The sequence below is a fragment of the Neomonachus schauinslandi genome, chromosome X (genome assembly GCF_002201575.2).
Source record: "Neomonachus schauinslandi chromosome X, ASM220157v2, whole genome shotgun sequence".
Classification (NCBI taxonomy): Eukaryota; Metazoa; Chordata; class Mammalia; order Carnivora; family Phocidae; genus Neomonachus; species Neomonachus schauinslandi.
Window position 1 is genome coordinate 69,556,774 of NC_058419.1, and position 8,442 is coordinate 69,565,215.

Below are 8,442 nucleotides of genomic sequence, written 5' to 3' on the forward strand. Positions count from 1 at the left end.
CGAAGGCAGTCGCTTAACCAACTGAGCCACCCAGGCGCCCCAGGAACGACTTTTTTTTTAAAGATTTTATTTATTTATTTGAGAGAGAGAGAGAGTACAAGCAGGGGGAGCTGTAGAGGGAGAGGGAGAAGCAGGCTCTCTGCTGAGTAGGGAGCCTGATGAGGGACTCCATCCCAGGAGCCTGAGATCATGACCTGAGCCGAAGGCAGGCACTTAACCAACTGAGCCACCCAGGCACACAACCCCCTTTTTTTTAAAAAAAGATTTTATTTATTTGACAGAGAGAGAAAAACTACTGTGAAAAGTTAATGCAAACCTTTGAAAGAAAGAAAGGAATGAGGAAAATAGATTTATACGCCTATATATGACTACTGGAACTTTGTAGATAAGTACAATTTTTTTCAGCCTATCTTTCTTGACAGAGGCTGCACTAGTTGTGAATTGAATGCAGTGAGGCTTGGCTGAAGACACATGTTTCAGCACGTATTTTTAGGTACCATGGAAAAACAAGTCTCTCCACTATTGGAGTATGTATTAATCTCTAAAAGTCTGTACAGGGAGTGAAATATGCATACATATTTAATATTTATATATCTGCTCAGGAAAACCTATCTAATATCACTGGGTTATCAACTTTTTGAGAGGAATGAAATACATGTTAGTTTTCATAAATTTGCAGGGAGAGAGACTCTGCAGGGTGAGAGAAGAGGAAGGACAGGGTTCAAGCCATTCAAATTGCTGGCAGGAGAAGGAGACAGAGCCAGGAGAGGCCCTGACACCTTTCGTCTTCTCCTTTCTCCCCCTGTTGACCATTCCAAACTGGGAAAATTCCAGATGTGTCACTGAATGCCACATCTTGGGCCACACCTTCTAGTGCCCAAACGTCTCCCCAGCTCCGGCAAGGGCTGGCCAGAAAGATGAATCCAGCCATGTTCCGGGTGATCTTTCCTTCCCACCCATACATTCTTCTTTTCCTTTTTTTTTTTTAAAAGATTTTATTTATTTATTCATGAGAGACAGAGAGAGAGAGAGAGGCAGAGGGAGAAGCAGGCTCCCAAGGAGCAGGGAGCCCGATGCGGGACTCGATCCCAGGATGCTGGGATCATGACCTGAGCCGAAGGCAGATGCCCAACCATCTGAGCCACCCAGGCGCCCCTTCTTTTCCTTTTTCTAACAATCTTTTCCTCCTCCTACACATGTGGTTTCCTCCCTTCTCTTTCTCTTGTTCCTCTTCTCTTCCCTTCCCTGTTTGTTCACTTGCCTCAAAAAGAAAACCATTTAAAAGGGGGCAGGGGGTTTTCTTAGCTCTTTGCATCACCATTTTTGCCATTTTTCAAAGTTGAGACCATGCTAGAGATTCCAAGGTCCTCAGTTTCCTCAAATATATATATTTACCCTTAAATAAGATTAAATGAGTGGCTTCCCCAGGTGGAGGGAGACATTTGCTGGAGTTAAGACTGGGGGTGGAATGGGGCAAGAGAAGGATGAGGAAGGGATTCATCACTCAAAGTTGCTGCTATCAAAGATGTGACACTGAGGGGCACCTGGGTGGCTCAGTCAGTTAAGCATCTGACTCTTGGTTTCAGCTCAGGTCATGATCTCAAGGTCCTGGGATCAAGCCTCATGTCACGCTCTGTGCTCAGTGGGGAGTCTGCATGTGCATTCTCTCTCTCCCTCTGCCTCTATCCCTCTTCCCCCTCTGCTCATGTGCACTCTCTCTCTTTAATTAATTAATTAATCTAAAAAAAAAAAGATGTGACACTGAAAGTCCCCATCGACAAATTCCATGCCTGGCATCTTCATCCTGTCCTCATCCACACACCAGCAGGTGCCACATTTGTGGCCAAGGGAAGGCTTGTACTGCTTTCTTTTATAGAATCCTTTGTGGTCACAGCTGGATGGGTACACAGTCCTGGGCACCATCTGCAGGAAAGCATCCATATGTCCGCAGCAGGGGCCCTGCTCAGGTTCCTGTCTCATCTCAGGTGCAGAGATGAGCAAGGGGAGGAGGGTGGGCAGTGTTCTGAGCTCCCCACACAAACTTAAACTGGGTCAGCTTCTTTTGCCAGTCTTTCTTCACTGCCTAGGCCTTCAGCTCAGAGATGCAGGTGTGTTTGGGCCAGTAGATCTTGGGGAAGTAGGTCTCCTCCATCGTCTCAGAGGGGGTTGGTTCCTAATGCTCATGGGCATCTCTCTCAATCTTGGCTTGCTCTCTATGACTCTTTTCATTGAAGCAAATTTATAACCCTATGGCCTTGCAGCAGGGCATGCAGCGGCTTCTCCTGTCCTGCCAGTGAGGCAGCGCAGCCCCCGAGGGCAGCACTCGGTATACATGATGGCAGGGGGCTGGGGAAAGGCGTGGGAGGGCACATGGAGGGGGCTTATTGATTGCGGGGGGAAATGGGAGATGTTGGTTAAGGGCACAAAGTTTCAGTTATGCAAGATGAATGAGTTCTGGAAATCTAATGTACAGCATAGTAACTATACTTAATAATCCTGGATTGCAGACAGCATGGTTGGACCTAGAGGGCATTACGCTATGATTTCATTATATGTGGAATCTAAAAAACAAAACAAATGAACAAAAAAACCCGGAAACAAACTCATAAATACAGAGAACTGGTGGTTGCCAGAGGGGAGGGTGGGGGGGAAATAGGTGAAATTGGTGAAGGAGATTAAGAGGTACAAAGTTTCTATAGAATAAGTAAGTCATGGGGATGAAAAGTACAGCATAGGACATATAGTCAATAATAATGTAATAACTTTGTATGATGATAGATGGTAACTACACATTGTGGCAAGCATTTCACAATGGATATTATGAAACATATATTGTATACCTGAAACTAATAAAATAGTGTATGACAACTATACTTCAATTTTAAAAATAATAATACCCATCATATGCTTGATATTTGCTAATAGAGTTGGTCTTAAGTGTTCTCACCACAAAAAAATCATAACTATGTGAGGTAATGGAGATGTTAAGTTGCACAATTGTGGTAATCATTTCACAAAATATACATATATCAAAACATCACGTTGTACATCTTAAATATATACAATTTTTATTTATCAATTATACCTCAATAAAGCTGAAAAAAAGGCGCTGGAACAGCTGGATAGCCACATGCAAAAGAATGAAGTTGGACCTCTACCTCACATCATACGGAAAAATTAACTCAAAATAAATCGACAACTTAAATGTAAGAGTTAAAACTATAAAAATCTTAGAAGAAAATGTAGGGGTAAATATTCATGATCTTGGATTTGGCATTGGATTTTTACCTATGACACTAAAAGTACAGGCAAGAAAAAAATCGATAAATAGAACTTCATCAAAAGTAAAAACATTTGTGCATCAAAGATATCAAGAAAATGAAAAGATAACCCACAGAATGGGGAAAATATTTGCAAATCATATATTTGATAAAGGTCTACTATCCAAAATACACAAACAACTCTCACAACTCAACAACAAACAACCCAGTCTTTAAAATGCACAAAGGAGGGCGCCTGGGTGGCTCAGTCGTTGAGCGTCTGCCTTCGGCTCAGGTCATGATCCCAGGGTCCTGGGATCGAGTCCCACATCGGGCTCCCTGCTCTGCGGGAAGCCTGCTTCTCCCTCTCCCACTCCCCCTGCTTGTGTTCCTGCTCTCGCTATGTCTCTCTCTGTCAAAAAAATAAGTAAAATCTTAAATAAAATAAAATAAAATAAATGCACAAAGGATTTCAATAGTCATTTCCCCAAAGAAGATACACAATAGCAAACAAGCTCATGAAAAGATACACAACACTCTTAGTCATTAGGAAAGTTCAAAACAACAATGAGATACTACTTTACACCCACCAGGATGGCTATTTTTAAAAAAGAAACTAAGAATTGTAGAGGAGGATGTGCAGGAATTGGAACCTTCATACATGGCTGGTGGGAATGTAAAAAGATTCAGCCACTGTGGAAAACATTTTGGTGGTTCCTCAAAAAATTAAACATAAGGAGTTACCATGGGACCCAGCAATTCCACTCCAAGTTATATACTGAAAGGAACTGAAACCAGGTATTCAAAGAAATACTGCCTAGCAACACTATTTCAATAGCCAAAATGTGGAAACAACTCAAATGTCCATCAGCTATCGAATGGATAAGCAAATTGTGGTATATACATACAATGAAATATTATTTAGCCTTAAAAATGTATGAGGTATTGATACATTCTACAATGTTAATGGATCTCAAAAACATTATGCTAAGTGAAAGAAGCCAGACACAAAGGTCACATATTGTGTGATCTGATTTATATGGAATATCCAGAATAGGTAAATCCATAGAGATAGAAAGTAAATTAGTGGGCACCAGGACCTGGTGGGAGGGTGATGGGAAGTAGTTTTCTGATGGGTACAGATATTTTGGGGGGGGTGATGAAAATGTTTTCAAACTAGATAGAAGTGATACTTACACAATATTGTGACAGTACTGTGACTAAGTTGTTCACTTTTAAGTAGTTAATATTATGTTAAATTTCATCTAAAAAGTAAATTTAAAAAATTAGTTGGCAATATTTCTGGAGTCTCTCATCTGTTCCACTGTTTTAGATCTACCCCTTCACTAATGACACTGCCTTAATTATTGTAGTGTTATATATAGTAAGTCTCCAACTTTATTCTTTTTAAAACTGTTTTAATGACTTTAGTTCCTTTGACTTTTAGTATAAATTTTAGAATCATGTTGTCTTTATCCACAAAAAAGTCCTGCTGCTACTTTAATTGTACTGCATTAAATCTATAGAATTCAGGAAGAAGGTTGCTTGGGTGGCTCAGTCAGTTAGATGTCCGACTCTTGATTTTGGCTCAGGTCATGATCTCAGGGTTGTGAGATCAAGCTCCATGTCACTGCTTAAAGATTCTCTCTCTCCCTCTCCCTCTGCCCCCTGTGCACACACGCACTCTCTCACAAAAAAAAAAAAATTCAGGAAGAATTGATACATTTATTGAGTGTTCAAATCCATGAACATGGTATATTTGAGTTTATTCCATTTAACAACGTGTTCTTGGATTTCTTTAATCACTGTGTTGTAGTTTTCAGAATATAGATCCAGTACATGTTTTGTTATATTCATGCGTAAGTATTTCACATTGGGGAGCTATTATAAATTACATTGGTTTTCAAATTTTTTATTTTCATTTATACATTTATTGTGTATATAAATACAACTAATACTTGTGTACTGAGCATGTATCCTTTGACCTTACTAGACTCATTTATTAGTTATAAGAATTTTTTTGTAGATTCCCTGGGATTTTCTACATAGATAATCATGTCATCTGTAAACATAGGCAGTTTTATTTCTTCTTTTCCTATCTGGGTGCCTTTTGTTTCTTTTTCTTGAGTTGTTACACTAGGTAGGACTTCTACTACAATTTCAAATAGGAGTGGCAAGTAAACATCCTTGTCTTGTTCCTAAACTTCAGGGGGAAAGCATTTTATTGTTTACCATTAAGTATGATGTGAGCCGTAGGATTTTTTGTAGATGCCTTTTATCAGCTTGAGGAAGTTCTGTTCTATTCTTAGCTTGCTGAAATTTTTTATCTTGAATGTATGTTAAATTTTGTCAAGGACTTTTTCCACATCAATTGATATAATTATGTATTTTTTCTTTTATTGGCAATTAACATAATGGATTAAATTAACTAATTTTAACTGCATTTCTGGGATAAACCTCACATAAACTATATTTTTTTCTTTTTGGACATTGCTAGATTCAATTTGCTAATTTTTAAATGATTTTTTCATTTTTGTTCATGAAGTTTATTGGTCTGTAGTTTCTTACTTGATTCTTTTTGTACTGTTAAAAAACAGTATCTTAGGTTTTGTTGTCAAGGTAATGGTGGTCTCATAAAATCAGTTGGGAAGTGTTCCTTCCTATTCCATTTTTGGAAAGAGATATTGTAGAATTTGTGTTAATTCTTCTTTAAATGCATAGTGGAATTTGCCAGTGAAATCATCTGGGCCTGGAGATACCTCTTTTATAGAAGGTAATTAATGATAAATTCAGTTTCTTTAAAGAACTATTTAAGTTATCTATTTCATATTGGTTGAGTTTTGGTAATTTGGGGCTTTAAAAGAATTGGTTCATTTTGTCTAAGTTGTTAAATTTACATTGAATTGTTCATTATAACATCTTTTTCCCTATTTGTCTGTACATTTTCTATATTCCAGAGATTTAGAAATATTCCAGTAAGGTGAATTTTTTATGATGTGCCTTTTCTGTTATTTAGCATGTAATAAAGAATTTGACTGACCTTTGTCCCCAGCTCTCAGGAGATAACTTGTAAAACCTTGTGATTTTCCAAGTGATAGGAGTGTCTTTGTTATTCATGGTGGACCCCACAGATCACATCTCATAATGTATGTTAACAAGGTGATTCATGGTGGGGCCCTAGATTGTTTATGCTAATAAGATGGCTCAGAATGGGGGCTGGTCATGCTAGAAAAACAACCATGTGACTAGAGGGTTGGGGCTTTGAGCCTTGTGATATCAACCCAATCACCAGAGAAAGAAGGGGCTGGAGACTGAGTTCAACCACGTGACCAATGATTTAATCTATCATGCCTACATAATTAAACCCCAATAAAAACTTGGGACACCAAAACTCAGGTGAGATTCCCTGATTGACAACATTCTGTGTATTGTCACACATTGATGTGCTGGGAGGGTAAAACATCACTGGGGAGACAGAAGCTTAGTGTTTAGGACCTTCCCATATCTCGCCCTATGCATCTCTCCTTTTGGCTGGTTCTGATTTTTATCCTTTTGTTGTAATAAAACTAAAATCACAAATACAGTGTTTTCCTGCATTATGTTATTCTAGCAAATTACTGAACCTGAAGGGATAGTAGGGACCCCTGAACTTGTAGCCAGCTGGTCAGAAGTGAGGATGACCTGAGAACCCCCAAATCTGTGGCTAGTGTCTGAAGTGAGAGCAGTTTTATGGAGAACTGCGCACTTCACCTGTGAAGTGTGGCCTTGCTCCAGGTAGCAGGTGTCAGGAAAAAAAAAAAAAAAGACTTATTGAAACAACTCTGAATTACTGAAACATGTGGTTTGGGAAGAAAAAAGATGAAAGGGTGGGAGAATGAGGAGCCTTTGATTCCTGGATGGCTTTCTTTTCTTTTCTTTTTTTTTTTTTTTTTAAGATTTTATTTATTTATTTATCAGAGAGAGACACAGCGAGAGAGGGAACACAAGCAGGGGGAGTGGGAGAGGGAGAAGCAGGCTTCCCGCTGAGCAGGGAGCCCGATGCGGGGCTCAATCCCAGGACCCTGAGATCATGACCTGAGCCGAAGGCAGACACTTAATGACTGAGCCACCCAGGCGCCCCGGTCTTTTCTTTTTTTTTTAAACCTGGATGGTTTTTAAGGAGGGTACATGTTGTGATGAGCACTGGGTGTTATACACAACTAATGAATCATTGAACACTACATCAAAAACTAATGATGTACTATATGCTGGCTAACTGAACATAAAAACAAAACAAAACAAAAACCTGGATGACTTTCTATTCACCCATAGTAGGAAATTGTAGCTGCAATATTACCGGTTACTAAAGGTAAAAATTGCCAATGGAATCTAGATATTATAGACCCAACTCTCCAGGTGTTGGCTGACTAGATACATAAAGAAATGCACTATGGAAGGAGCTGAGATGCCCTTTAACAGATGAACGGATAAAGAAGATGTGGTACAGGGGCGCCTGGGTGGCTCAGATGGTTAAGCGTCTGCCTTCGGCTCAGGTCATGATCCCAGGGTCCTGGGATGGAGCCCCGCATCGGGCTCCTGGCTCAGCGGGGAGCCTGCTTCTCCCTCTCCCTCTGCCTCTCTCCCTGCTCATGTTCTCTCTCTCTCTGTATCTCTGTGTCTCAAATGAATAAATAAAATCTTAAAAATAAAAAGATGTGGTACAATGTATACAATGGAATATTACTCAGCCAACAGAAAGGATGAATACCCACCATTTGCATGGACATGGATGGAACTGGAGGGGATTATGCTAAGTGAAATAAGTCAAACAGAGAAAGACAATTATCATATGGTTTCACTCATATGTGGAACATAAGGAATAGTGCGGAGGACCACAGGGGAAGGGAGGGAAAACTCAAGGGGAAGAAATCAGTGAGGGAGACAAACCATGAGAGACTCTGGACTCCGGGAAACAATCTGAGGGTTACAGAAGGGAGGGGGGTGGGGGGATGGGGTACCGGGCGATGGGTATTAAGGAGGGCACGTGTGGTGATGAGCACTGGGTGTTATACGCAACTAATGAATCGTTGAACACTACAGCAAAAACTAATGATGTACTATATGCTGGCTAACTGAACATAATAAAAAAAAGAAATGCAGAATAATAAGAAACACACTAAATACATAATTGGTTATTGTTTTC

The 8,442-nt window shown here is 39.8% G+C and overlaps 1 pseudogene; it reads right to left on the reverse strand.

Moving 5' to 3' along the window:
• Positions 1–1,734: 1,734 nt before the first annotated feature.
• LOC110571653 lies at positions 1,735–2,334 on the reverse strand (annotated as a pseudogene).
• Between the last annotated feature and the right edge of the window lie 6,108 nt (positions 2,335–8,442).